General features: G+C 34.4%; 1 pseudogene; it reads left to right on the top strand.

The window, feature by feature from the left end:
• Nucleotides 1–1,128: 1,128 nt before the first annotated feature.
• The window catches only part of LOC111140790, a 134,156-nt pseudogene continuing 108,845 nt past the window's right edge, over nt 1,129–26,439 (top strand).

Raw genomic sequence — 26,439 nt, 5'->3', positions numbered from 1 at the left:
GTTAAGCACCTGCTTCTGGCTCAGGTCATAAATCCAGGGTCCTGGGATAAGAGTCTGGAACTGGGCTCCTTGCTCAGCAGGGAACCTGCTTCTCACTCTGCCTGAAGCTCCCCCTGCTTGTGTGTTCTCTCTCCCTGACAAATGAATAAATACAACTTTTTTTTAAAAGGTGTGTGGGGCGGGGGGCGGTGGTTTGCGCTTTTCCATTTTCCTGTGGCTTGTTATATTCCGTAGGGGGAAATCAGCTATTTACAAATGAATTGCAGTAATTCCAAATTATCAGGTTATTATATGCCTTAAAGAAATAATCACATAGGAAAAATGGGAAACACAGAAAGCTCAGAAGATAATGCATTAAAGCATGGATTAATATAATACAAAAAAGAGTAAAGCCATTTTTATCAAATAGGCAGAATTTGTTGCAGTGTGATCAGAATTTTTTTTTTTCTCCCAATACAGTATATTGGGATGGCCAGGAAGATCCTGTAGCTGTTCGGTTACTTTAAGTTTCTTTAAAAAAAAAAAAAAAAATCGGTGCTGTTATTTCAGCATCCTCACATCCAATTTCAAGTTCTTTAGGCCCTTAGTCTCTGTTGACGCTTTGGATTGGAGACCTGTATTTGGTCTTTTCTGGCACTTTTCTACCTGCCCCTTTCATTTCATCAACCTTGCTCTGTAGTAAGAGCTTCCAGGGCAACAGATTAGAGATTGAGTCATTTAAGAAATGACCGGTGCCATCATGATCTGCCATCAGAACCACTCTCCGATGGTAGGTGTGAAATGCTGTCTCTGTCTCTGTTACAATCACAGATATAATTGATTCGCGGATACCACGGTTGTGTCTGTTTCTATCCTCCAAATAGTGCACGTGCAGCTGTTTTACTTCCAAGTTTTCTTCACCAAAGCAGATATCTGCTGGCCAAATCTTTTCAAAATGCCTTTCCATTTATAAATCCCAGTGGAGTCCACACAAGGCTCGAAAGTAGCATCATGAATCCTTGCCAACCCAAAGGATAGAAGGGGAAGTTAACTGATTCCTGCCCTTTCCCTTTGCCCTGAAATCACTAGCAATTCTAACTAGCTTCTCACCTTAAGACCTTTTTGATTTAAAAAGCAAAAACAGGCGCAATGCTCTTAGGCTTCTCTAGTTTCCCTCCCACAGGAACACAGGTGAGGTTAGTCTCTGCTTCTGAGACTCATCCCTGTTTTCACTGTAGGATTTCCCTTGACCTTCCTTTAGCTTGAAGTTGAACGTTCCCTTGCCTCCATGGGAGGAGAAGAGTAATAGTACGCCTCTGTTTGCTGAGAGGAATCTCTTCCAAGAATCTACCCAATTTATTTTTAGAGTCTTCCCCTACAGAGACCATTCCGGGGATAGTTGTTACTCTGATTTTGCTGTTTGGGTCTAAGTCTTGCTCAGACTGCCTAACTTTTTGATAGGTAAAGCACTTACTACACATTTCTCCAGGTTTTCTAAAACTTAAAAATACAAAAAGTTCTCTTCTGGGGTACCTGGGTAGCTCAGTCATTAAGCCTCTGCCTTCAGCTCAGGTCAGGATCATAGGGTCCTGGAACTGAGTTCTGCATCGGGCTCCTTGCTCAGCAGGAAACCTGCTTCTCTCTCTTCTACTCCCCCTGCTTGTGTTCCTCTCTTGCTCGCTCTCTCTCTCTCTCTCTCTCTCTGTGTCAAATAAATAAAAAAATAAATCTTTTTAAAAAATCAAAAAATATTTGTATACCAGTATCAATTTTATTTATGTTTGAAAGACAAGAACCAGCTCAGTTTAGAATTCCTCTGTATGGAGCTTTATAATGCTGTTTTAAAGTTGATTTAACACTCTTCTTTTTCTATAAGAGCATCAATATGGGAGTTTAAAATTTAGCTTTAACTAAAAATAAATGAATGACTCCTAAACATTCTTTGAGGTAAGTTTCTACAAAAGGCTCAGAAAATTTTATTTCATGTCCTTAATAAGAATCCATTAGGTACTTAAGATAAAAAGCTATTTTTATATCTATGAATCAATCTATTTCTGACAAATACATTTAACATGAATCTGGTGTTCACTCAGTAAGAGAAATATTTTCTTCATATAATGTGTTCGCTATTATTGGAATTTTTAAACTTTTGGATTGTAAAGTAATTTGGCTACCTTGTAGTGGAAGTCATTCATGCATCCTTGTGTATGATAAATGTGTAATCATAATGCCACATTACTACAATATCAAGTTATCAATAGCCCCATGGAAGGATAAAAAAATCCTCTATTCTGAATATTAACAATCACGATTTCCTAGGAAAATGCTATTAAGAAGAAGTAAACATTTGTTTACATACATATTCTAATTAGCCCAAATTCATCTACTTGATTTAAATGATGCTATAGAGAATAATTTCTTTTAAAAACAGCTTGCCTCATATATGAGATTTTAACTGTAATCTTTCCATTTTGATGAGATCTGATGGATTGAAAATATAAGTTTTAAGAATTCAAAAGGAAATTGAACAACAATTTGGAGTCTTATAAAACACCAACTACTTAGTCCATGGGAAATTGTTGTGAAAAACTTATTTAAATTAATCATGTGAGACATTATATGTGAATGAAACTACAAAGGAAAAAGGATACCTGAGTTAACCTTTTTGACTATAATGTACTTTTTAATGTTGGTTTCATGATTCTAACACAAAGCACAAAATATGTTGTTGATATAGTTTATGGAATATGAGGAAATTTTCTTATTCATCCTAATCTACCTTCCTTAATCCATTTTGATACCTAGTTCCTTTAATCTGAGTTGAAACACTACTGAATGATATCACTACTCACTATCACTGAACCATTAATTTATACAACAATTTGGTTTGTTTAATAATTATGATTAAAACAAGTAGAATGAATGAGAAGTATGTTTCTTGAGAGATTCAGGCTACTCATTCAATAGAATAGTCTATTAAACTGAAAGAAATGAAAGTATATTGAATCCATTTTCCTTCAATACATTATTCTAAAAGAATCTGATTCTTTAATACTAAGAAACTAATAATTTTCTTCTCTGTTTTCCAGACTTTCAATTAGAAAAGAAAAATTAGAGGGCTGTCTTTGTGGTTCAATGGGTTAAGCCTCTGCCTTCAGCTCAGGTCATGATCCCAGGATCCAGGGATGGAACCCTGCATCAGGCTCCATGCTCAATGGGGAGCCTGCTTCTCCATCTCCCTCTGTCACCCCTGCTGCTTGTGCTTGTTCTCTCTCTCTCTCTCTGTCAAATAAATAAATAAATAAAATCTTTAAAAAAAAAGAAAAGCAAAACTGGTAACATACTAAAGCACAGTTTTTCATTATTTATCTTTTTAAACTAAAATTAAATCAATAAGAAACTTGTATTTTTTTATAAAATACTATATAAATCTGTTATGATGTTTTCAATTCTGGGTATACTAGATAGCTTTTTTGTTTGCTTTGCATTTTGGCTTTAAAGATGATAAATATATGATAAAAAATGTATATTATGAGCATTTGCTTTTTCCCTAAATATATCTATATATCATCTATATATAAACACTATAATTTAGGAATGTAAATATGCAGGTATGTGTACATATGCACTACATATTATATACCTATACATTAGAAATTTTATAATAGATGTATCTCAAATATTTCTAATAAAGTAGTGGAATTTTCTTGTTTCCTGTTTACAAATATTTACTTTTCCATGAACATTTTTATATTATTAGATGATTGATTAAAACTAATTAGACAACAATTTCCAGTAAGATATTCAATATGTTTAAATGTGAGAAGATAAGTTAGTTACTACCTAGGATGAATTGGTGGGAAAATAATGTCATGAAGCAGTAGCAATCAGCAGTTTTATTCCAGAGAGGAGATTAAATTATGTTTTATAAAACATCCTTTATTTCCACATTACTGAGCCTTTCTTTTGAATTTGGCTCATTTTCCTTTATATTTCTCATATTATTTCACCTGTTCGACATTTGTAGAACTGGTAACTGTAGAAGTATGATTGAGCAAAACATATTGAAAGAGACATTTTCAGATAAATAGTTAAAATAAAGTCATTTCTTTTTTTTTTTAATCTTTTTTAATTTTTTTATTTTTTTATGTGACAGAGAGAGAGAGAGAGAGATCACAAGTAGGCAGAGAGGCAGGCACAGAGAGAGGAGGAAGCAGGCTCCCGGCTGAGCAGAGAGCCCGATGCGGGGCTCGATCCCAGGACCCTGAGATCATGACCTGAGCCGAAGGCAGTGGCTTAACCCACTGAGCCACCCAGGCGCCCTCAGATAAATAGTTAAAATAAAGCTGATATTTTGTTCCTTCTCCAGCTTTAAAATATAATTACTTTTATTTGAATTTTAATTAAGAATATTAAGTCCATGCTTTTTTGAATTTTACTTTATACAGTAATATATCTGACAAGTAAAGTATACCAAAATATATGTCAAGAAATAGCTTAGTTCATTTTATTCAGGAAAGCCACAGAATTTCAATTTAAATATAACTAATTAAATCTTAATATAACTGTATCTTAATTTAATATCTTTAATCAAAATCCAATTGAAACTATACTTTGGAAGAATTTTTGTCATGAGTTCCTTTATATAAATATTTGAGACAGCACATCAATATTCCTAAATAACTTACTTCTTTAGGTTAGTAAACATAGATTGGATATAAAATTGAAATATGAACTTTCATTACAATATAAAATTATAAAGCTATTTACTTAGAATTATTGACTAGCAATACATTAAGAATGCATTAGAGAGCATTTAGGAGAGTCATTTTTTAAATAATTGGATTTCAATTCATGAATGCCTATTATTTATGTATTTCAAAATATTATACATCATAAATAAACATGTCATTTAAAGTAATAAATTATTCATACGGATTAAATGGTAACATTGGCAAAGTACAACAACACACTCCTAATAAAGTGAGGTAAATTAGTGAAACTAGACTCTTTACTGTCCAGAAGTAGCCTCTCATGGCATATACATATTTAAATACATTTCTATGAAATTCACTTTCTTTTATTATTGTTTTCTTTTTCTCATTAACATTTTATCCATTATAATTCATGTCTATCCTTTGTTCTCTTGTTTCAGCATATGATATCTCTGAACACTAAAAAAATTAGATGCTTGTAATATTACTTAAAATCATTTTCACTCTTTTCATCAGACCAATTAGTCACTAAAATCTGTCAAACCATTCTTACCAATTTTCCTACATACAGCAATTATTTATTGGTATCTGTTAACATGAAGCCTGAAATACTTAAGCAGAATGTAACTGTATTATTGAAATAACTATGTAACTAGGTATTTGCATTAAGTGCCTGCATATTAAAATAAGTGTACATACAAACTGTTAAAGAGAAAATATTTGGGGTGCCTGGGTGGCTCAGTTATTCGAGCGTCTGCCTTTGACTCAGGTCATGATCCGGGGACCTGGGATCAAGACCAGCATTGGGTTCCCCACTCAGGAGGAGCCTGCTTCGCGCTCTCCCTCTGCCAGCTGTGCTTGCTTACTCTCTCTCTCTCTCTCTCTCTGTCAAATAAATAAATAGCATCTTTAAAAAAGAGAGAAAATGTTCAAGGACCTTAACATAGTATTCCAAGTATCTCAAATATACCATGTAAACTTCTGTTTTGTGATTCTTTCTCATAAACGCAGTATATTCTGAGAGTTTCCTTACACCACTGAGTCTCACTTTCACAACTTTGCTTATGATTTTCCTCTTTGATTAAACCTAGAATCTTTATCCCAGTATCCATCCATCTACATCCTCTACTTATACTTTCATTATAATAAATATTGTTATCCCAGAGGATGGAGGATTCCTGACTACAGCTCTCTTTCTGCAGCTCATTAGATTGGGAATGTGTCTAATGTACCAGAAACAATTTATTTCCTCTATCCACTTTCCAGATGTGATCTCTTCCTATCTTTATTAACATCTCAATCCATTAATTTTTCTTCTTAACTCTTGTATACTCAGTGTTTCTCTTTCTTTTTTTATACTACGTATCTTAAACCATTAATACGGTAAAACCAGTGACTCAAGATAACAATAGTAATAAGAACATTACATAAACTCAAAAAAATAAAAACTTAAAACATGAAAACTTTTTTCATTGCATACCATAAAGTGTCTGTATATCTTTTCACTGTCTGTATCTTTCTAGGCATACGTAGCTACATTCTCTAAAAAAGTAAAATAAAATATGCTATCTGCCCTTATTTCCTTACCCGTCATATGTATATAACCCATTGCAGTCTGGTTCACTACTTCCAACTAAATCTAAACTAATTGTCAAGTTAAAAATGACAACAACAACAAAGGAGAGTTTTCAAGTATTTTTCTCATTGGAACTTTGATCACCATTTGACATTGCTTTAAATTCCATTGTTGAGACCCTTTCTTTCTATTGTATTAATGACACACTACCTTCTCCTGTTTTTTTTTCTTTTTTTTTTAATAACTTGCTTTCTCTTCCTAAGAGCCTATTCTTCTTGCTCCTATATAGCTCCATAATCTTACAAAGCATACCATCAACACCCCAATCATTTAATCATTTTACTCTAAATGTTTTCGGTGAGTGGTCTTTTCTAGATGTCAGTTTCCAATGGCCACTTATGTGGATCTCTTTCTAATTTTTACTTGCCTGTTTGATTACCTTCTTAATTCTTAATTCTAGTCATATTTCCCTATTAATAATTTTTCGAACCACTTTCTCTTTTGTAAAAAGTCTGAATCCACTAACATTGCTTCCAAACCTGTCCCCCTTAAGTATTCTTAATATGACCACCAGAAAGGTAGTCCTTAAAAATAGAAAACTATTACATATCTTCAGCTATAAATATTTTCTATGTCTCTCACATATGAAGGGTTGTAATTTCCTCTAGAAAATTCCCAGGTTTCCCACCACATTTCCTCTACTTAAATTTATGAAGTCATTATTTCCCATCTTTTGCAATATCCTCTTAATTCCTTCCACTTTACTTAGTCTTAACTATTGTCTAAAGTAAATATACAAATCCTTCATATTCAGTGTTCTATAATGTTTTCCAATGACTTTGCAATAAATCTGTTTTTCTTTACATAACATGCAAACCCTTTCCTAATCTGAATTATTTCTATCTTCCCACTCAATTTCTGATGCTTTCCATACTAACTCTTCATAATTGTTATAGAAATATTTATAGGCTACTTGAGTGAATTTGCACATTCTTGAAATGTCCTTTCTTCCCTTTTTACCCTAACAAATACAACCACCCTTTCAAAGTCAGTCCAAAAGGCAGCCTTTCAAGGAGAAGTTTCCACTGGCCTTTCAAGCAAAGGAGTCATTTCTCTACACTCACAAGGCATTGTATTTGTCTCTATTAGAACAATTTCAAATTACATTTATCAAACAGTGATTCTCATGTAGAAATTAAGCGTTAGTGCAAACAGCAAATAACTCTTTGGGAACAGTTTTCAAATTTGAGCCTCTGAGCAAAACACACACACATACATACACACACTCGTATGCACACTCGCACACACAAATACAATTTACCATTAAGCTGTCCTGATGCTCACTTACCAAAATGCTCTATATGGTTTACTTATCTGGGCTCTAATGATCTGAAGTGATAGAGTGGGATTATAATTATCTTTTTCTATGAGCACCTAGCAGTTACTGAAATATAAAGTTTTATCATTGGTTGAAAAACGGATGAATGCATTCATTTCTAGTTCACACAAGTATTATTTTGAATGACTGAAATTCTGATATCATCTGAATGAATAAATACATTAATACATAAATGAGTAAGGGAAAAAATCAATGAAAGAATTTACTTTGATTTCTTTTTATCTGATATCTTGTAGTGCTTATAGTCTGTGATTTAGTACTGACTAATCAGTGTATGCTTATTTAAGTATTGCACATGGGTAAATTTATCTATCTAATTACATTATATTCTTAATGAAGACTCAAATACTGCCTTATATGATATTTCCGCAGTACTTGCAAAAATACTATGCACATAAACACATTGAAAAGCTACTATAAAACCAAATATCTTGTAGATTAATTTTACTTATTTTATGAACTTTTATAAGTAATTTTGTTATAAATGAGTCTGAAAAAAAAATAGTATACTTCCCTGGCTGGGGGAAATTGCCATCACAGCAAAACATAACAAATAAGAACCAGAAGAGAGACCAAGTATAATTGTTTCTTACTATAAAGTTGACCACCTGTTTCCACTTGCTGGGTTCTATACTTTTACTTTATTTTCTTCAGCAAGGTGGAAAATACCAGTATCATTTATTAAATCAGTCAAATAATCTTAATATGTCCTCAATGTATTTGATGCATCATACATGGATGATACTTTAAATAGCACAAGAAAGTTAATCAGATGTCTCAGATTTATAAATGGGGAAATTAGGAAGATAATGAACTGATAAATCTGTAATAGACCTCTTATAAAGACCAAGACGTTTTGATTCTCTTCATTAAGACTTGTATCTCCTTAACAAAAAAAAAAAAAAAAAAAAAAAAAGAGCTATTTCTTAAAGTGAAATCCTCTGGAATTTGATGTGACCTATCTCCAAAATCAGAATTTCAAATGACAATTAAATGGTTATAAAGTAAATGTTATAGAAAAAGATAAGGTAATTTTTCCTTATTAGATACTTTGCAAAAAAAAAATGTTATTACCATTTCTATATTTTCCAAGGTAACATGCACTAAAATCATTAAAAGTTTCATGAAACACTACATTTACTAAAACCATAGTATAAATATACAAAATTAAGTAACTTTTTTATATTAAAATAAATTTTAAAATTCCAGCCTTATTCCACATGTCATACTAAGGTAATTTCAATTATTCACTTTTAATTCTGTTAAAATCAGCTTATTTTCGGGGGGGTGGAGTCAAGATGGCAGAGAAGTAGCAGGTTGAGCAGGGAGCAGGAGATCAGCTAGATAGCTTATCTAAACATTGCAAACACCTACAAATCCAATGGGAAATTGAAAAAAAGAGCAACATTCTAGGAACAGAAAATTGACCACTTTCTGAAAGGTAGGACCTGAGAAGTGAATCCGAAGTGAGGGGAAGATAGACCATGGGGGGAGGGGCCAACTCCCGGCAAGCGGCGGAGCAACGGAGCAAGACATCAGGACTTTATTAAAAGTCTGCTCCACTGAGGGACATCTCTCCAGAGGCTAAACCGGGGTGAAGCCCACGCGGGGTCAGCGTAACCCCAGGTCCCACGGAGTCACAGAAGGACCAGGGGTGTCTGAGTGTCTCAGAGCTCTCAGGTATTAGAGCGCAGAAGCTGGCTACAGTGACAAAGCCGAGGAGTGAGCTCTCAGCTCGGGGTTACCTTAAACTGGTCACAGGCTGGGTGAGCTTGGAGTGCAGCTGGAAGGCCACGGAGAAGGAAGCGACCGAGTGCTTTTCTCCAGGTGCAACCAGAGGCCAGGGAGCAATTGGGTGCTTTTCTCTGAGGGCACACTGAGGAGTGTGACCCCGAGCTCTCGGCTCCTCCGGCCAGAGACTGGGAGGCGGCCATTAGCATTCCCGCCCTCCGGAACTCTACGGAAACCGTTCAGGGAACAAAAGCTCCCGAAAAACCCGAGTGGATTACTTAGCCTGGCTCTTGATAAGGGCAGGGCAATTCCGCCTCGGGTAAAGACACTTGAGAATCACTACAACAGGTCCCTGCCCCAGAAGATCAACAAGAAACCCAGCCAAGACCAGCTTCACTTACCAAGGAGAACAGCGGAATTCCAGAGGAAGAGAAAGCAAAGCAAGGAATTCATGGCTTTCCCGCCATGATTCTTTAATCTTGCAGTTAATTTTTTTTTTTTTTGCTTTTTTCTTCTTCTATTTTTTTTAACTTTTACCCTTTCATCTTTTAACATTTTTTTTCTTTTTTAACTAGTTTATCTTAACAATACCTTACCAAATAATAATAATAATAATAATAATATTTTTTTGAATCTTCATTATTATAGTCATATTTTATCCTCCATTGTATCTAACCATATTTTTTTATATACATATGTTTTCTTTTTAAATATTTTTTGCTTATTTGTTTTCTTTTCTTATTTTTTTGTTTGTTTGTTTGTTTATCCCCTTTCTCCCTCCCACAATTTGGGGTCCTTTCTGATTTGGCTAAAGCACATTTCCCTGGGGTCTTTCCACCTTGTTAACATTTTATTTGCTCCTTTATGTATTCTTATCTGAACAAAATGACAAGGTGGAAAAACTCACCACAAAAAAAAGAACAAGAAGCAGTACCGAAGGCTAGGGACCTAATCTTTATGGGCATTGATAATATGACAGATCTAGAGTTCAGAATGACGATTCTCAAGGTCCTAGCTGGGCTCGAAAAAAGACATGGAAGATATTAGAGAAACCCTCTCCAGAGAGATAAAAGCCTTTCTGGAGAAATAAAGTAACTAAAATCTAACCAAATTGAAATTTAAAAAGCTATTAATGAGGTGCAGTAAAAAATGGAAGCTCTTACCTCTCAGATAAATGAGGCAGAAGAAAGAATTAGTGACATAGGAGACCAAAAGACGGAGAATAAAGAAGCTGAGAAAAAGAGAGACAAACAAATACTAGACCATGAGGAGAGAATTCGAGAGATAAGTGACACCATAAGATGAAACAACATTAGAATAATTGGGATTCCAGAAGAAGAAGAAAGAGAGAGGGGAGCAGAATGTATATTGGAGATAATTATTGGAGAGAATTTCCCTAATATGGCAAAGGGAACAAACATCAAAATCCAGGAGATGCAAAGAATGCCCCTCAAAATCAATAAAAATAGGTCCACACCCCATCACCTGATAGTAAAATTTACAAGTCTTAGCGACAAAGAGAAAATCCTGAAAGCAGCCTGGGAAAAGAAGTCTGTAACATACAAGGGTAAAAACATTATATTGACAGCAGATTTATCCACAGAGACCTGGCAGGCCAGAGAGAACTGGCATGATATATTCAGAGTACTTAATGAGAAAAACATGCAGCCAAGAATACTATATCCAGCTAGGCTATCATTGAAAATAGACGGAGAGTAAAAAGCTTCCAGGACAAACAAAAACTGAAAGAATTTGCAAACACCAAACCAGCTCCACAGCAAATATTGAAAGGGGTCCTCAAAGCAAAGAGGGATGCTAAAAGTAGTAGATCAGAAAGGAACAGAGACAATATACAGTAGCAGTCACTTTATAGGCAATACAATGGCACTAAATTCATATCTCTCAATAGTTACCCTGAATTTTAATGGGCTAAATGCCCAATCAAAAGACACAGGGTATCAGATTGTATAAAAAAACAAAACCCTTTAGACCCAAAGACACTCCCAGATTTAAATTGAGGGCGTGGAAAACAATGTACCATGCTAATGGACATCAAAAGAAGGCTTGGGTGGCAATCCTTATATAATATCAATTAGGTTTTAAGCCAAAGACTATAAGAGATGAGGAAGGACACTATATCATACTCAAATGGTCTGTCCAACAAGAAGACCTAGCAATTTTAAATATCTATGCCCCTAACATGGGAGCAGCCAACTATATAAACCAATTAATAACAAAATCAAAGAAACACATCGACAATAATACAATAATCGTAGGGGACTTTAACACTCCCCTCACTGAAATGGCAGATCATCCAAGCAAAAGATCAACAAGGAAATAAAGTTGAATGAATGAGTGAAACACTGGACCAGACGTACATCACAGATATATTCAGAACATTCCATCCCAAAGCAACAGAATACACATTCTTCTCTAGTGTGCATGGAACATACTCCAGAATAGACCACATTCTGGGTCATAAAGCAGGTCTCAACCAGTATCAAAATATTGGGATCATTCCCTGCATATTTTCAGACCATAATGCTTGAAAGCTAGAACTCAATCACAAGAGGAAATTTGGAAAGAACCCAAACATATAGAGACTAAACACCATCCTTCTAAAAAATGAATGGGTCAACCAGAAAATTAAAGAAGAATTGAAAAAAATCATGGAAACAAATGATAATGAAAACACAATGGTTCAAAATCTGTAGGACACAACAAGGCCGTCCTGAGAGGAAAATATATAGCGGTACAAGCCTTTCTCAAGAAATAAGAAAGGTCTCAAGTACACAACCTAACCCTATACCTAAAGGAGCTAGAGAAAGAACAACAAAGAAAGGCTAAACCCAGAAGGAGAAGATAAATCATAAAGATTAGAGCAAAAATCAATGAAATAGAAAATTAAAAAACAATAGAACAAATCAATGAAACGAGGAGCTGGTTCTTTGAAAGAATTAATAAGATTGACAAACCCCCGGCCAGACTTATCAAAAAGAAAAGAGAAAGGACCCAAATAAATAAAATCATGAATGAAAGAGGAGAGATCAAAACCAACACCAAAGAAATACAAACAATTATAAGAACGTACTATGAGCAACTCTACGCCAACAAATTCGACAATCTGGAAGAAATGGGTACATTTCTAGAAACATATAAACTACCACAACTGAACCAGGAAGAAATAGAAAGCCTGAACAGACCCATAACCAGTAAGGAAATTGAAACAGTCATCAAAAATCTCCAAACAAAAGCCCAGAGCCAGATGGCTTTCCGGGGGAATTCTACCAAACATTTAAAGAAGAATTCATTCCTATTCTCCTGAAACTGTTTCAAAAAATAGAAATGGAAGGAAAACTGCCAAACTCATTTTACGAGGCCAGCATCACCTTGATCCCAAAACCAGACAAGGATCCCACAAAAAAAGAGAATTACAGACCAATATCCTTGTTGAACACAGATGCAAAAATTCTCAACATAATACTAGCCAATAGGATCCAACAGTACATTAAAAGGATTATTCACCACGACCAAGTGGGATTTATTCCAGGGCTACAAGGTTGGTTCAACATCCGCAAATCAATCAATGTGATACAATACATTTATAAAAGAAAGAACGAGAACCATATGATTCTCTCAAGAGATGCTGAAAAAGCATTTGACAAAGTGCAGCATCCCTTCCTGATCAAAACCCTTCAAAGGGTAGGGATAGAGGGCACATACCTCAATATTATCAAAGCCATCTATGAAAAATCCACCGCAAATATCATTCTCAATGGAGAAAAACTGAAAGCTTTTCCGCTAAGGTCAGGAGCACGGCAGGGATTTCCATTATCACCACTGCTATTCAACATAGTACTAAAAGTCCTATCCTCAGCAATCAGACAACAAGAAGAAACTAAAGGCATCCAAATCAGCAAAGAAGAAGTCAAACTATCACTCTTTGCAGATGATATGATACTACACGTGGAAAACCCAAAAGACTCCACTCCAAAACTGCTAGAACTTGTACAGGAATTCAGTAAAGTGTCAGGATATAAAGTCAATACACAGAAATCAGTTGCATTTCTCTACACCAACAACAAGACAGAAGAAAGAGAAATTAAGGAGTCAATCCCATTTACAATTGCACCCAAAACCATAAGATACCTAGGAATAAACCTAACCAAAGAGGCAAAGAATCTATACTCAGAAAACTATAAAGTACTCATGAAAGAAACTGAGGAAGACACAAGGAAATGGAAAAATGTTCCATGCTCCTGGATTAGAAGAACAAATATTGTGAAAATGTCTAAGCTACCTAAAGCAATCTACACATTTAATGCAATCCCTACCAAAATCCCATCCATTTTTTTCAAAGAAATGGAACAAATAATCCTCAAATTTATATGGAACCAGAAAAGATCTCGAAGAGCCAAAGGAATATTGAAAAAGAAAGCCAGTTGGTGGCATCACAATTCTGGACTTCAAGCTCTATTACAAAGCTGTCATCATCAAGACAGTATGGTACTGGCACAAAAACAGACACATAGATCAATGGAACAGAATAGAGAGCCCAGAAATAGACCCTCAACTCTATGGTCAACTAATCTTCGACAAAGCAGGAAAGAATGTCCAAAGGAAAAAAGACAGCCTCTTCAACAAATGGTGCCGGGAAAATTGGACGGCCACGTGCAGAAAAATGAAATTGGACCATTTCCTTACACCACACACGAAAATAGGCTCAAAATGGATGAAGGACCTCAATGTGAGAAAGGAATCCATCAAAATCCTTGAGGAGAACACAGGCAGCAACCTCTTTGACCTCAGTCGCAGCAACTCCTTCCTGGGAACATTGCCAAAGGCAAGGGAAGCAAGGGCAAAAATGAACTACTGGGATTTCATCAAGATCAAAAGCTTTTGCACGGCAAAGGAAACAGTTAACAAAACCAAAAGACAACTGACAGATTGGGAGAAGATATTTGCAAACGACATATCAGATAAAGGGCTAGTATCCAAAATCTATAAAGAGTTTAGCAAACTCAACACCCAAAGAACAAATAATCCAATCAAGAAATGGGCAGAGGAGATGAACAGACATTTCTGCAAAGAAGACATCCAGATGGCCAACAGCACATGAAAAAGTGCTCCACATCACTTGGCATCAGGGAAATACAAATCAAAATCGCAATGAGATATCACCTCACACCAGTCAGAATTGCTAAAATTAACAAGTCAGGAAATGACAGATGCTGGCGAGGAAGTGGAGAAAGGGGAACCCTCCTACACTGCTGGTGGGAATGCAAGCTGGTGCAACCACTCTGGAAAACAGTGTGGAGGTTCCTCAAAAAAATGAAAATAGAACTACCCTATGACCCAGCAATTGCACTACTGGGTATTTACCCTAAAGATACAAACGTAGTGATCCGAAGGGGCACGTGCACCCGAATGTTTATAGCAGCCATGTCCACAATAGCCAAACTATGGAAAGAACCTAGATGTCCATCAACAGATGAATGGATAAAGAAGATGTGGTATATATACACAATGGAATACTATGCAGCCATCAAAAGAAGTGAAATCTTGCCATTTGCAACCACGTGGATGGAACTAGAGGGTATTATGCTTAGTGAAGTGAGTCAGTCGGAGAAAGACAACTATCATATGATCTCCCTGATATGAGGAAGTGAAGATGCAACATGGGGGGTTTGGGGGGGTAGGAAAAGAAAAAATGAAAGAAGATGGGATTTGGAGGGAGACAAACCATAAAAGACTCAATCTCAAAAAACAGACTGAGGGTTGCTGGGGGGAGTGGGGACGGGATAGGGTGGTGGGGATATGGACATTGTGGAGGGTATGTGCTATGATGAGTACTGTGAAATGTGTAAACCTGGTGAGTCACAGACCTGTACCTCTGGGGATAAAAACACATTATATGTTTATTTAAAAATTTAAAAATAAAAATTAAAACACACACACACACACACACAAATCAGCTCATTTTCAGTATTGTTGTATTGATATATTGACACTACATAGCAAAAAGCATAAGAAGCATAGTTTTTTATGTAGGTGTTTTTTATTTCATTAACAGGGTATATCTAAAAGATGATTTAGAATAAGCAAAATTATATGTAGCCAAAAAATCAATTCTTAAATAATCAAATTTGTGTTCTAGAATTTCAGAAAATATATTTCAAAATTATTCACTAGTATTGATTGAAAAATATTTCTGAGTATTGTTTAAGGGAAAAGGAGAATGCATTGGAGAAATGAATGAAATTTAGTGAAAAAAAGAAAAAAGTAAAGACATGTTATAAAAACAATAATGGGGTTACACAGATAGACTACAAATTAAATCAATATTTGCAAAGAAACAGAGCCAGGAAAATTTTACAGTCATCCATGAATATTAGCAAACTATAAATCTGGCACAACAAAGTCTAAAATTTTTTAATGCTTTAGATCAGTGGAAAATTGATGAAAACAACAAAAATTATTTTTTACTTTGTTCAAACCAAAAACATGATGGGTAACAGATTGAATTGCTGCTTAGAAAAATGTTAAAATACTAACTGATTTAGTAATTATAGATACTCCCACTATTTAATTATGTGTTCTACAAAAAAGGGAAAAGGTAGGTAACCTTGTTTGAGTAAATTTTTTAGTAATTTCTCTGGCGATTACAAAGTATCTCTTTATTTTAAAATTGTCTGGGTTGGGTTAACTTTAGCTTAATTTCAATGGTATACACAAATTGCTTCATTTTTTACTCCTCTTCTCCTTTGTACTATTATACCATACAAATTACATATTTATGTAGAAGTCCATCAAGACAATATTATAATATTTCCTTATACCATTATTTTTCTTATTAAATAGGAGAAGAATTACATTACACTTATTCTGTATTTCATCTTGTATATGTAATTCAATTTACTGGTATAATTTTTATTTATATGGATACAAGTTACTGTCTAATATTTTTTCATCCTGAAAACCTCCCCCAAGATCAGGAACAGGGATGTCCACTCTCACTACCTTTATTCAACATAGTACTGGAAGTCCTAGCCAAAGCCATTGTTTCCTTGTTGATTTTCTGTTTGGATGTTCTGTTCATTGATGTAAGCAGAGTGTTAAAGTCCCCTAAAATTATTATATTACTATCAATTACTTCCTTTATGCTTGTTATTAGCTGCTTTATGTATTTGGTTAGCCCCATGTTAGATGCATGTATTTATAATTGTTATATCTTCTTGTTGTATTGTTTCCTTTATGATTATGTTGTGTCTTTCTTTGCCTCTTGCTACAGTCTGTTTTAAAGTCTATTTTGTCCAATATAGGTACTGTTCCCCTGGCTTTCCTTTCACTTCTATTTGCATCATAAATGCTTTTCCATTCCTTCCTTTTCAATCTGCATGTGTCTTTAGATCTGAAATGTGTCTCTTGTAGGCATCACTTAGATGGATTTTGCTTTGTTTTTGTTTTTGCTTTTTTTAAAGTGTATTTATTTATTTGAGAGAGAGAGAGATAGTGATACCACAAACAGTAGGGAGAGGGAGAAGTCCTCCCTCTGCAGGGAGCCTGACATGGGGCTTGATCCCAGTACCCTGGGATCATGACCTGAGCCAAAGCCTTAATGACTGAGTCATCCAAGCACCCCTGGATCTTGCTTATTTAACCACGCCATCACTTGAAATATTTAGTCCATTTACAGTCAAAGTAATTATTGATAGGTATGTACTTTTTTTTTCCCTGTGATGGTTAGTTAAAGTGAACAAGTTTCATGAAGCTGTTATATGTTTTTAAAAAAAAATTATTTACTTATTTTAGAGAGAGAAAGAGAGTGAGTGAGTGGGGGGGGGAAGAGGCAGAGGGAGAAAGAGAATCTCAAGCAAACACACCACTGAACACAGAGACTGAAGGGAGACTTGATCTCACAACGCTTAGATCATGACCTGAGCAGAAACCAAGATTTAGATCCTTAACAGACTGAGCCACCCAAGTGCACCTAAATAAAAAACTTCTGGGAGCACCTGGGTGGCTCAGTCCTTAAGTGTCTACCTTAGGCTCAGGTCATGATCCCAACATTTTGTGATCAAGCCCCATATCTGGCTCCCAGCTCAGTGGGGAGCCTGTTTCTCCTTCTTCAGCTCCCTTGTGCTTGTGTTCCCTCTCTCACTATCTCTTTCTGCCATAAAAAGAGGAAAGAGAAGAAAGAAAGAAAGAAAGAAAGAAAGAAAGAAAGAAAGAAAGAAAGAAAGAAAGAAAGGAAGAAAGGAAGAAAGAGCAAGCTAGCTTCTAAAAAAAAATAAGCTTCTGCATGGCAAATGAAACAAAAAATGAAAAAGCAACATGCAGAATGGGAGTAATAATTTGCAAACCATATATCTATCTGATAAGGGATTAATATCCAAACTATATAATGAACCGCTAAAACTCAAAAGCCAAGAAACAAATAAACCTTTCTTAAAAATGAGCAAATTAAGTGAATAGACATTTTTTCAAAGTTAAGACATACAACAGCTACATGAAAAGCTGCTCAACTTAACTGTCACAGAAAAAAAAAAGTTAGCACATCTATTTGGGATATTGTGGCTTCAAGAGAGAAGCACATATAGGAACATAGGGAAAGATACATAATCTATCTTTGTCTATATATTTTTCTATAAATATAACTCATCTATCATTGTCTAATTATTTAAAGTCCCTGTAACATTCAACCTTCTTTGAACCATGGTTCTTTTTTTTTTTTTTTTAAAGATTTTTTATGTATTTATTTGATGGAGAGAAATCACAAGTAGGCAGAGAGGCAAGCAGAGAGAGAGGAGGAAGCAGGCTCCCTGCCAAGCAGAAAGCCCGATAAGGGGCTCGATCCCAGGACCCTGGGATCATGACCCGAGCCGAAGGCAGAGGCTTTAACCCACTGAGCCACCCAGGTGCCCCTGAACCATGGTTCTTACAAAGTATGGATCAACCACAGTTCATAGTGTTCTCTTGATGTAATTTCTTAAAATCATTTTCAATGGCTTCAGTATTTATCTTAATCATTTTTAAACTAGTAACCATTAGTTTCATTGCCCTCGATCTCCATTCTGTATTGGCCTCTCAATATTGTTATTTCATACTAAACCATTTTATATGAAGGCATTTTCCATTTTGGCCAAACATGAAATCAGTATGGTGGAATAATAATACTAAATTTGGACCCTATAGTTCTTATCTAAAAAAATAAAAATAAAAATAACTGCTGAATTTCTTCAGCTTCCTAATTTCCAAAATCAATGAAATTGTACTTTAAATACTCCATCTATTATACCCTTAACACATTGTACACTATCATTTAGTTAAATATATCTATCCCAACAAAGCATTCACCTCCTCTTGATTAGAAAATAAGTCTTAATTATCATGTATCCTTAGTACTTGAAACACTGATATGTAGCAAATGCTAAGTTAATAAGTATTTTTATATTGTTAGATTTCTTCATTCTCTGCACATATCATGTATGTCTTGGCCGTTCTCCAGGTGCTGCTTTTAAATAGTTTTTTTTTTTAAGGCTCTTTTTAAAGATGTCTGACTGAAGTGTTTATAGAAGTTTCCATATTCAAGGGAAATATTATTTTGTACTGAATCCAGCTATGAAAAATATGAGATTTTTTTTTGCACCAACATCTGTGAGTGTCAGAACATTGACCTTTTAATATGTGGTGGTTCTTTTTTATTATTAACATCTACAATTAAATTATCAGTTAAAAGTAAATTCAGTTTTGGATGAATCAACAACTTAATGAAATATTAAAATGTCATAATCCATCAAGATATTTTTTCCATGTGCAATATGATGTACTTGAGAAACCACAATTTGTTTTCTGCATATAGTAGGTGAGGAATTTATTTGGTTTTAATTGTCCATTGCCATACAAACTTTATATCACACACCCAATTACCTCAGTTTCCAAGTGGGGTTAAAACTGAATGCTAATAATGAAATGTGAATTTAACAGGATGGTAAACTACTTTTTGCTTCTCTCCTTTTTTCTTTTCTTGATTACATAAATATATACATACATGGAGGGAATCAAATATTTCAGATGTAGCAGTCTTCGATTTCTGACCAGGGAATCTTTAGAGAACATTATTGGGTTCCCTGGTTGTTGTACATTGCAGTAGTAATGCCATTTTTCATAAGTTATGACTGAATCAAAAGGAAGAGAAAAAAATGAGAAAACTGAGGGACTTTGAATTCTATATTAAACAGTAATAATCATTACAGAAAATTCTAAAATAAGTTCATCTACATTGCACAATATTTATGAAATAATTTTTAAATGGGACGAGAAAACTATTTGTCTAAACAAGGAGTTTTTATATACACCCTAAACCAGGGACTATCAATATTTAATTGTATTTAAGTTCTATTAATACACTTAGAACATATTACTTTTTTTCTAAATCCATAGAAAAGATTTAACAAATATGGAGCAGGAATACTATTTTTTTCTTGTCATATCAATTTATCCCCTTAAATAATTTCATGATATATATATATTGTATTAAAGTGATATATCACATGGATCCTACCCTAGATGTCATTTTAAGTTTATTGAATAAGAAATTTTTATTTAAAAGAAATAGAAGATAGTATAAAATGTGACAACAATCCTAACTTTGTGGTATATATCCTGAGTTCTTGTTATATCTAAACCAGGCCAAGTTATAGAATAGATGAAGAGTTAAAATATTTCTGGAACTTCCTCCACTTTGTCATTTAACATTCTGTGAGAAGATACATATTAAGCCATACTGTTTCTATGTTTCAATTGAGTATCAGTTTCAAATAACTTGGTGTTCCTGGGAATCTGAGCAAGCCCTTATCCTACGAAACCATGAATTCCTTGAATCCTCCTAATTTTGTTTTTTTTTTACAACCCTGGGCTTACCTTCCAATTTAAATCCATTCATCAACTTGCTAAATTCTACATTCAGAAACCCTACTAAGGGCATATTATTTTTCTTCACTTGTGAAATATAATTATTTATTTTTACCATTGGAGATCATAAAAAATAATCATTCAGATGCGGTAACCATTAGTTTCTGTCCAGAGAATCATCAATGGACATTATCAGATAGCCTTTTTAATGTGTAACATGAAATGGATCCATAGTTCTAGTCAAGTTGCTCTGGTAAATCCCATAAGAACATGTTTACACCTGCAAAAACAAATCACTTTGCTAGCAAAGCTCAGTCAACTGCTGAGAATGCATATGTTTAAAATTAGAAATATCATGGGTTGCTAAGGATAATCATTCAAAATGAATGTTCAGCCACATGATATGGTTACAGGTTACTTTACAGTTATTGTTATTATTAAACCAAAATGTAGAGAATTTGCTCTCCCCCAACTGTCAAAATATAAACCTTGATTAGAATCACATTTGAAGAAACACAAATATAATGATCCCAATGTTTCACTCTGGTATCTTCCTCTCTTCTTTAATTTCCCAGTTTTCTAAAACAACCTCTTCTCAATGCAATCTGTAATTTATAAAAACAAATTGACATTGTTAAGTAGCCATAACTAATTGAAAACAACTAAGTAGAGGAGTCTTGAACAGAGAGTGCCAATGATCCAATGGCCATATTGGTAACTTCTGATAGCTAGAAAAAACATGAGTAAGCCATTTTTATGTCTTATTTGTACTTTGTGGAAAAAAAAATACTCAAGGATGCCTGTGGTTTCACGAATCTGTTAATCACGATGGATTAATTTGTAGGTATATCATGTGGTAGATTTTAAAATCTAGACTACAAGAAGATTTATTTAAAATTAAAATATATAGAGTTTATGCATTAATATGAACTTGTCATGCTTCCATTATATTTATGTTTCACTATACCTCGGATTTGGGTGTTGACAGAAACTTAAAGAAACAGTGAATATGCTATCTGACAGTCGGAATAAAGCCATGTAATTTTCTACACAGGATAGACCCATGATTACCTTCAAGCTTATTAAAGTTATTTATTGTGTTTTCCAAGCCAGAGTGCCCAAATCACAGTTTACTTAGCACTAAAATTCATCATCTCTTAAGTAATTAACAGTTTTATTTCACTTTATCTCTCTCTTTTCCCTGTACATACTTATTATGGTTGTCAATTATCTTAACTGTGTGATTTTAATACAGGTAGCTCTACTCTTAGCAAATTGCTCAGAAGCTGCTAATAGCTCTCCAGAGAGCACTTGTCTCACCCTGTATCTCCCACCTTATCAAAAGGTCACATTAATTATATCACCCTCACCGAGAGGAAATCAACATGTCAGTCAGAGGGCCTCACAATTGTGCTTCAGGTAGAACATGAAGAGTGAATTGTTATATTTAGTGCCCAAAGTAGCCCATTTACATTTAGCTCTTACAAATGCAATTAACACAAATGAAACAAGGTCACACACGCGTTGGTTTACTTTCTGGACAAATGCTAGTTTGATATTATTTTATGTTTATAGTTGTGTGTAAAATATCAACTATGAGTTTAAAATAGCCTTAAGGAGTTCTTGTAAAATGGTTTCAAAAGATGGACACCCGGGTGGTTCAGTCATTAAGTGTCTGCCTTGGGCTCAGGTCTTAATCCCAGATTCCTGGGATGAAGCCCCACATTGGGTTACCCACTCAGCAGGAAGCCTGTTTCTCTCTCTTCCTCTCCCCGCTTGTGTTCTCTCTCTTGCTGTGTCTATTTCTGTCAAATAAATTAAAAAATAAAAAATGGTTTCAAAAGAATAAGGGTTACATTGTACAAGTAGAGATCCTTCACTTATCATTTGAGTCTCAAGATGATTATTTACATAAATTGATCTCTGATTAATCTTCCCTCACTTTCACATGCACTACATTCTTGGGATCACAGCCTAGGATCTAATTCTAAAAAGAGCCGGGACGGTGGCAAAGAAAATCTCCAGGAATGTGAATGTCTAATTGTTATTAATACATTTTACCTGAGTAACTAAAGAGTTTCTATGTATTTTCTCAAATAAATTCAGTGTACCGCTGTGCCAGTTTTCCTGTTCAATATTCTTCCACCATTAATAAATTATTTTCCATGCAAGCAACAATTACACACTGGTTCATTTGGAAGAACAAGTGTTTTGATGGCTTATTGATGACTTAAATTGAGAAAAAAAATACTACTTTTTATAATTATTTTGCATTATTTTGCCCAAATGATGGACTATGTATGAGTCATGTTTCTGATAGGAAACATGTGGCATACATACTTTATGACAATTTACATATATTTTTAATAGAGAACCTTTTATACAATTAGGAGTAGGCGAGGACAATAAAATACAACATTCTTCAAAAAAAGAAAAAGAAAAAATGATTCAGAGGTAGTCACAACTTATAGAGGGACTATGGATTAACTAAAATAATTACATATTTGGGAGAGAGACAAGTCAGAAATCATGAGCTTTAAGCAAGAATAAAATTTCATATCAGGCACAAAGACTTGGAGAAACTTGTTAAGTTACTAAATATCTCCAAGGCTAATAGTTCCCACCTATTAATTAGTATCTAACAAGGTGAAAGCATGTTGAGGACTGTGATGTGAGAAGATGAAAATGACAGTCCTGAATTTAAAACATGTAGTTTTGTGTATATATCACATACACATGTGCACACACACATAAAATTCTTCTTTTTTAAAAATCCTAAGCTTACTTTTCTTTCCAAACACTCTTATAGCACTATCTTCTTCCACTATCCACTGTAAATTTAAAAATCATAATTATTATTTATCCAAAAATCTAATAATTGCAGGGCATAGCTACTCTAATTTTCACTTCCCTTGTAATGACCACTTAATTATATCTTAGATTACATTATTTACAATTAGTTTTTAATGTTTTAGAGAATCCTCTTTACATGATATTAAACCCAATTTTAATGGGATTTTGTTCATGGTAACATATTGTAATAATATCTTCATTAATACAGCTAGCCATTGAACCTAAAGTACATTTTTCTGCCATAACTACATGGATCTCAGTGCTGCCCTCTCATTACTCAAATATAATCTAGTCATAAGACAAAGCTCAATGAAGAAGAGGGATCTCCATTTCTAACTTTTCTGGGTTTGAGGAGAAAATTATAGCCTTTTAGATTTCTATAAATACTTATTGTACTTGATTAAAATTTAGATATTTTATTTTCGATTAGACATGAAAAATCATGTCCAAAATCAATGTTCCCTTTTTTATGCCTTTCTTAATTATTATCTTTATTATTAAATTTTTCTTGATACCTTATTATCAGATAAATATTTTCTATTAACTGGTAACTCATAAATGGTTTAGAATAAAACTTACAATGTACAAAAGGTGTTTAGCTGATATCAAGTAGTGATTATATGATGCTTTCAGTACTGATATTATTGATCATGATTTCTATACTATGTACAATCTAAAATTGGGAAAATATTATAGCTTATTTTGGAACTCTAAAGTATAAGTCTCTGTCTAAAAAAGTAAATGCTACACACTTGAAAAACAGACAGGAATTAGTTACTTATTAAGTAAATAATTTTTATGACTGGAGTTGAAATAATTTAGTAAAAATTAAAATCAATAGGAGGGATAAGCTAGAGAAAATTACTTTTTTTCAAACATCAAAGGTTTATTTTCAGCCAAATCTATGCACATATTTGTAACTACATTATAAAATACATAATTGGAAACAAAGAAAAATAGACTAAGACTTAATAGGTTTTAGATAAATTATCAATGATTTAACCCATTTAAGTTTTCTAAACTTCCCATCCTGGACATAGTTATTTTATAACTATGGTATTTGATGGAATGAAAATATTCACACATATCCCTCAATTCTCTAAAATTTTTAGACATTTTGGGGCACCCAGGTGACTCAGTCAGCTAAGCGTCTGACTCTTGACTTTGCTCGGTCATGATCTCAGGGTCTTGAGATTAAACACCACAACAAGCTCCATGCTCAGGAGAGACTCTGCTTGAGATTCTCTCTCTCTCTCCCTCTATCCCTCCCCAATAGATAAATAAACCTACAATTTTAGACATGTTAGCATACTAAAGAAGACCAAGAATGATTTTCATTAAATATGGTCTGTGTTCACCAGTGAAAAATCTTATTTTCTAATTTTTCCTCCTTAACCAGAGCACCATAATTTTTCTCTCAGTTTATTGTCTTCTTGTTTCCCTGTTTTTGTATTCTTCACTTTTCTAGAATTGTTTTCTAAATTGAAATTACTGATTACATTTGCATTTAGAAGTTGATGGACTATTAGAGCATCAGTCAGATGACAAATGTTTATAAATGGAACTGGATGATTCCAAAGTCAAAGAAATCACATGTTTAATTTGATTTGCAGAATGAAACTGTAGAAATCTTTAACCAGGGCAACAACAAAGTGATAGAGTACAAGTCATGTTCCTGGAGAAGTAATTCATCGAACACAGATGGTGGTAGTTTGGGCAGCTGTGAGGGAAGAGGAAGGAGTTGAGGAGGAGAGAAGGTATATCTAGCCAGAACTTTCCACATAACAGTAACTATAAGAAATTTAAATGGATCATTTAACTTCATCTTTATACTAATCATATGATGGCAGCACAGCAAATGAGTTAAGAAGTTGGCCTTTGAAAACTACTGTCTTATTTTATTCCTGACTTCATTATTTGGTGTGTAATGTGGAGCCATTTAGTTGACCCCGCTGCAGGTGTTTCCTCACGCAGCTAGTGAGTACAGTGATTCAAGTCCATTATTCTTCCTCTGAAATTCCAAAATCTAAATAAGCTTATAAACCAAAATCCTTTTCACAACTCATTCAGTAGCTAAAAGGGACCCAACATAAACTTCTTTTTTTTTTTTTACTTTCTTATTATAACCTTTTTTTATTTTATTTTTATTTTTGTTTTGTTTTGTTTTAAATGTTGCTTTAAGGGCTTTTTTTTAAATTAATTTTTTTTTTTTTTATAAACGTATAATGTATTTTTATCCCCAGGGGTACAGGTCTGTGAATTGCCAGGTTTATACACTTCACAGCATTCACCATAGCACATACCCTCCCCAATGTCCATAAACCCAGCCCCCTCTCCCGCCCCCCCACCCCCCAGCAACCCTCAGTTTGTTTTGTGAGATTAAGAGTCACTTATGGTTTCTCTCCTTCCCAATCCCATCTTGTTTCATTTATTCTTTTCCTACCCCCCAAGCCCCCCACGTTGCATCTCCACTTCTTCATATCAGGGAGATCATATGATAGTTTTCTTTCTCCAATTGACATATTTCGCTAAGCATAATACCTTCTAGTTCCATCCACATCGTCGCAAATGGCAAGATTTCATTTCTTTTGATGGCTGCGTAGTATTCCATTGTGTATATATACCATAGCTTCTTTATCCATTCATTTGTTGATGGACATCTAGGTTCTTTCCATAGTTTGGCTATTGTGGATATTGCTGCTAAAAACATTCGGGTGCACGTGCCCCTTCAGATCACTACATTTGTATCTTTAAGGTAAATACCCAGTAGTGCAACTGCTGGGTCATAGGGTAGCTCTATTTTCAACTTTTTGAGAAACCTACATGCTGTTTTCCAGAGTGGTTGCACCAGCTTGCATTCCCACCAGCAGTGTAGGAGGGTTCCCCTTTCTCCACAACCTCGCTAGCATCTGTCATTTCCTGACTTGTTAATTTTAGCCATTCTGACTGGTGTGAGGTAGTATCTCATTATGGTTTTGATTTGTATTTCTTTGATGCTGAGTGATATGGAGCACTTTTTCATGTGCTGTTGGCCATCTGGATGTCTTCTTTGCAGAAATGTCTGTTCATGTCTTCTGCCCATTTCTTGATTGGATTATTTGTTCTTTGGGTGTTGAGTTTGCTAAGCTCTTTATAGATTTTGGACACTAGCCCTTTATCTGATATGTCGTTTGCAAATATCTTCTCCCAATCTGTCAGTTGTCTTTTGGTTTTGTTAACTGTTTCCTTTTGCACGGCAAAGGAAACAGTTAACAAAACCAAAAGACAACTGA

This window comes from Enhydra lutris, unplaced genomic scaffold, assembly GCF_002288905.1.
Source record: "Enhydra lutris kenyoni isolate GAN:26980312 unplaced genomic scaffold, ASM228890v2 scaffoldscaffold5, whole genome shotgun sequence".
Taxonomy (NCBI): domain Eukaryota; kingdom Metazoa; phylum Chordata; class Mammalia; order Carnivora; family Mustelidae; genus Enhydra; species Enhydra lutris.
This window is presented reverse-complemented; position numbering and strand designations above follow the sequence as displayed.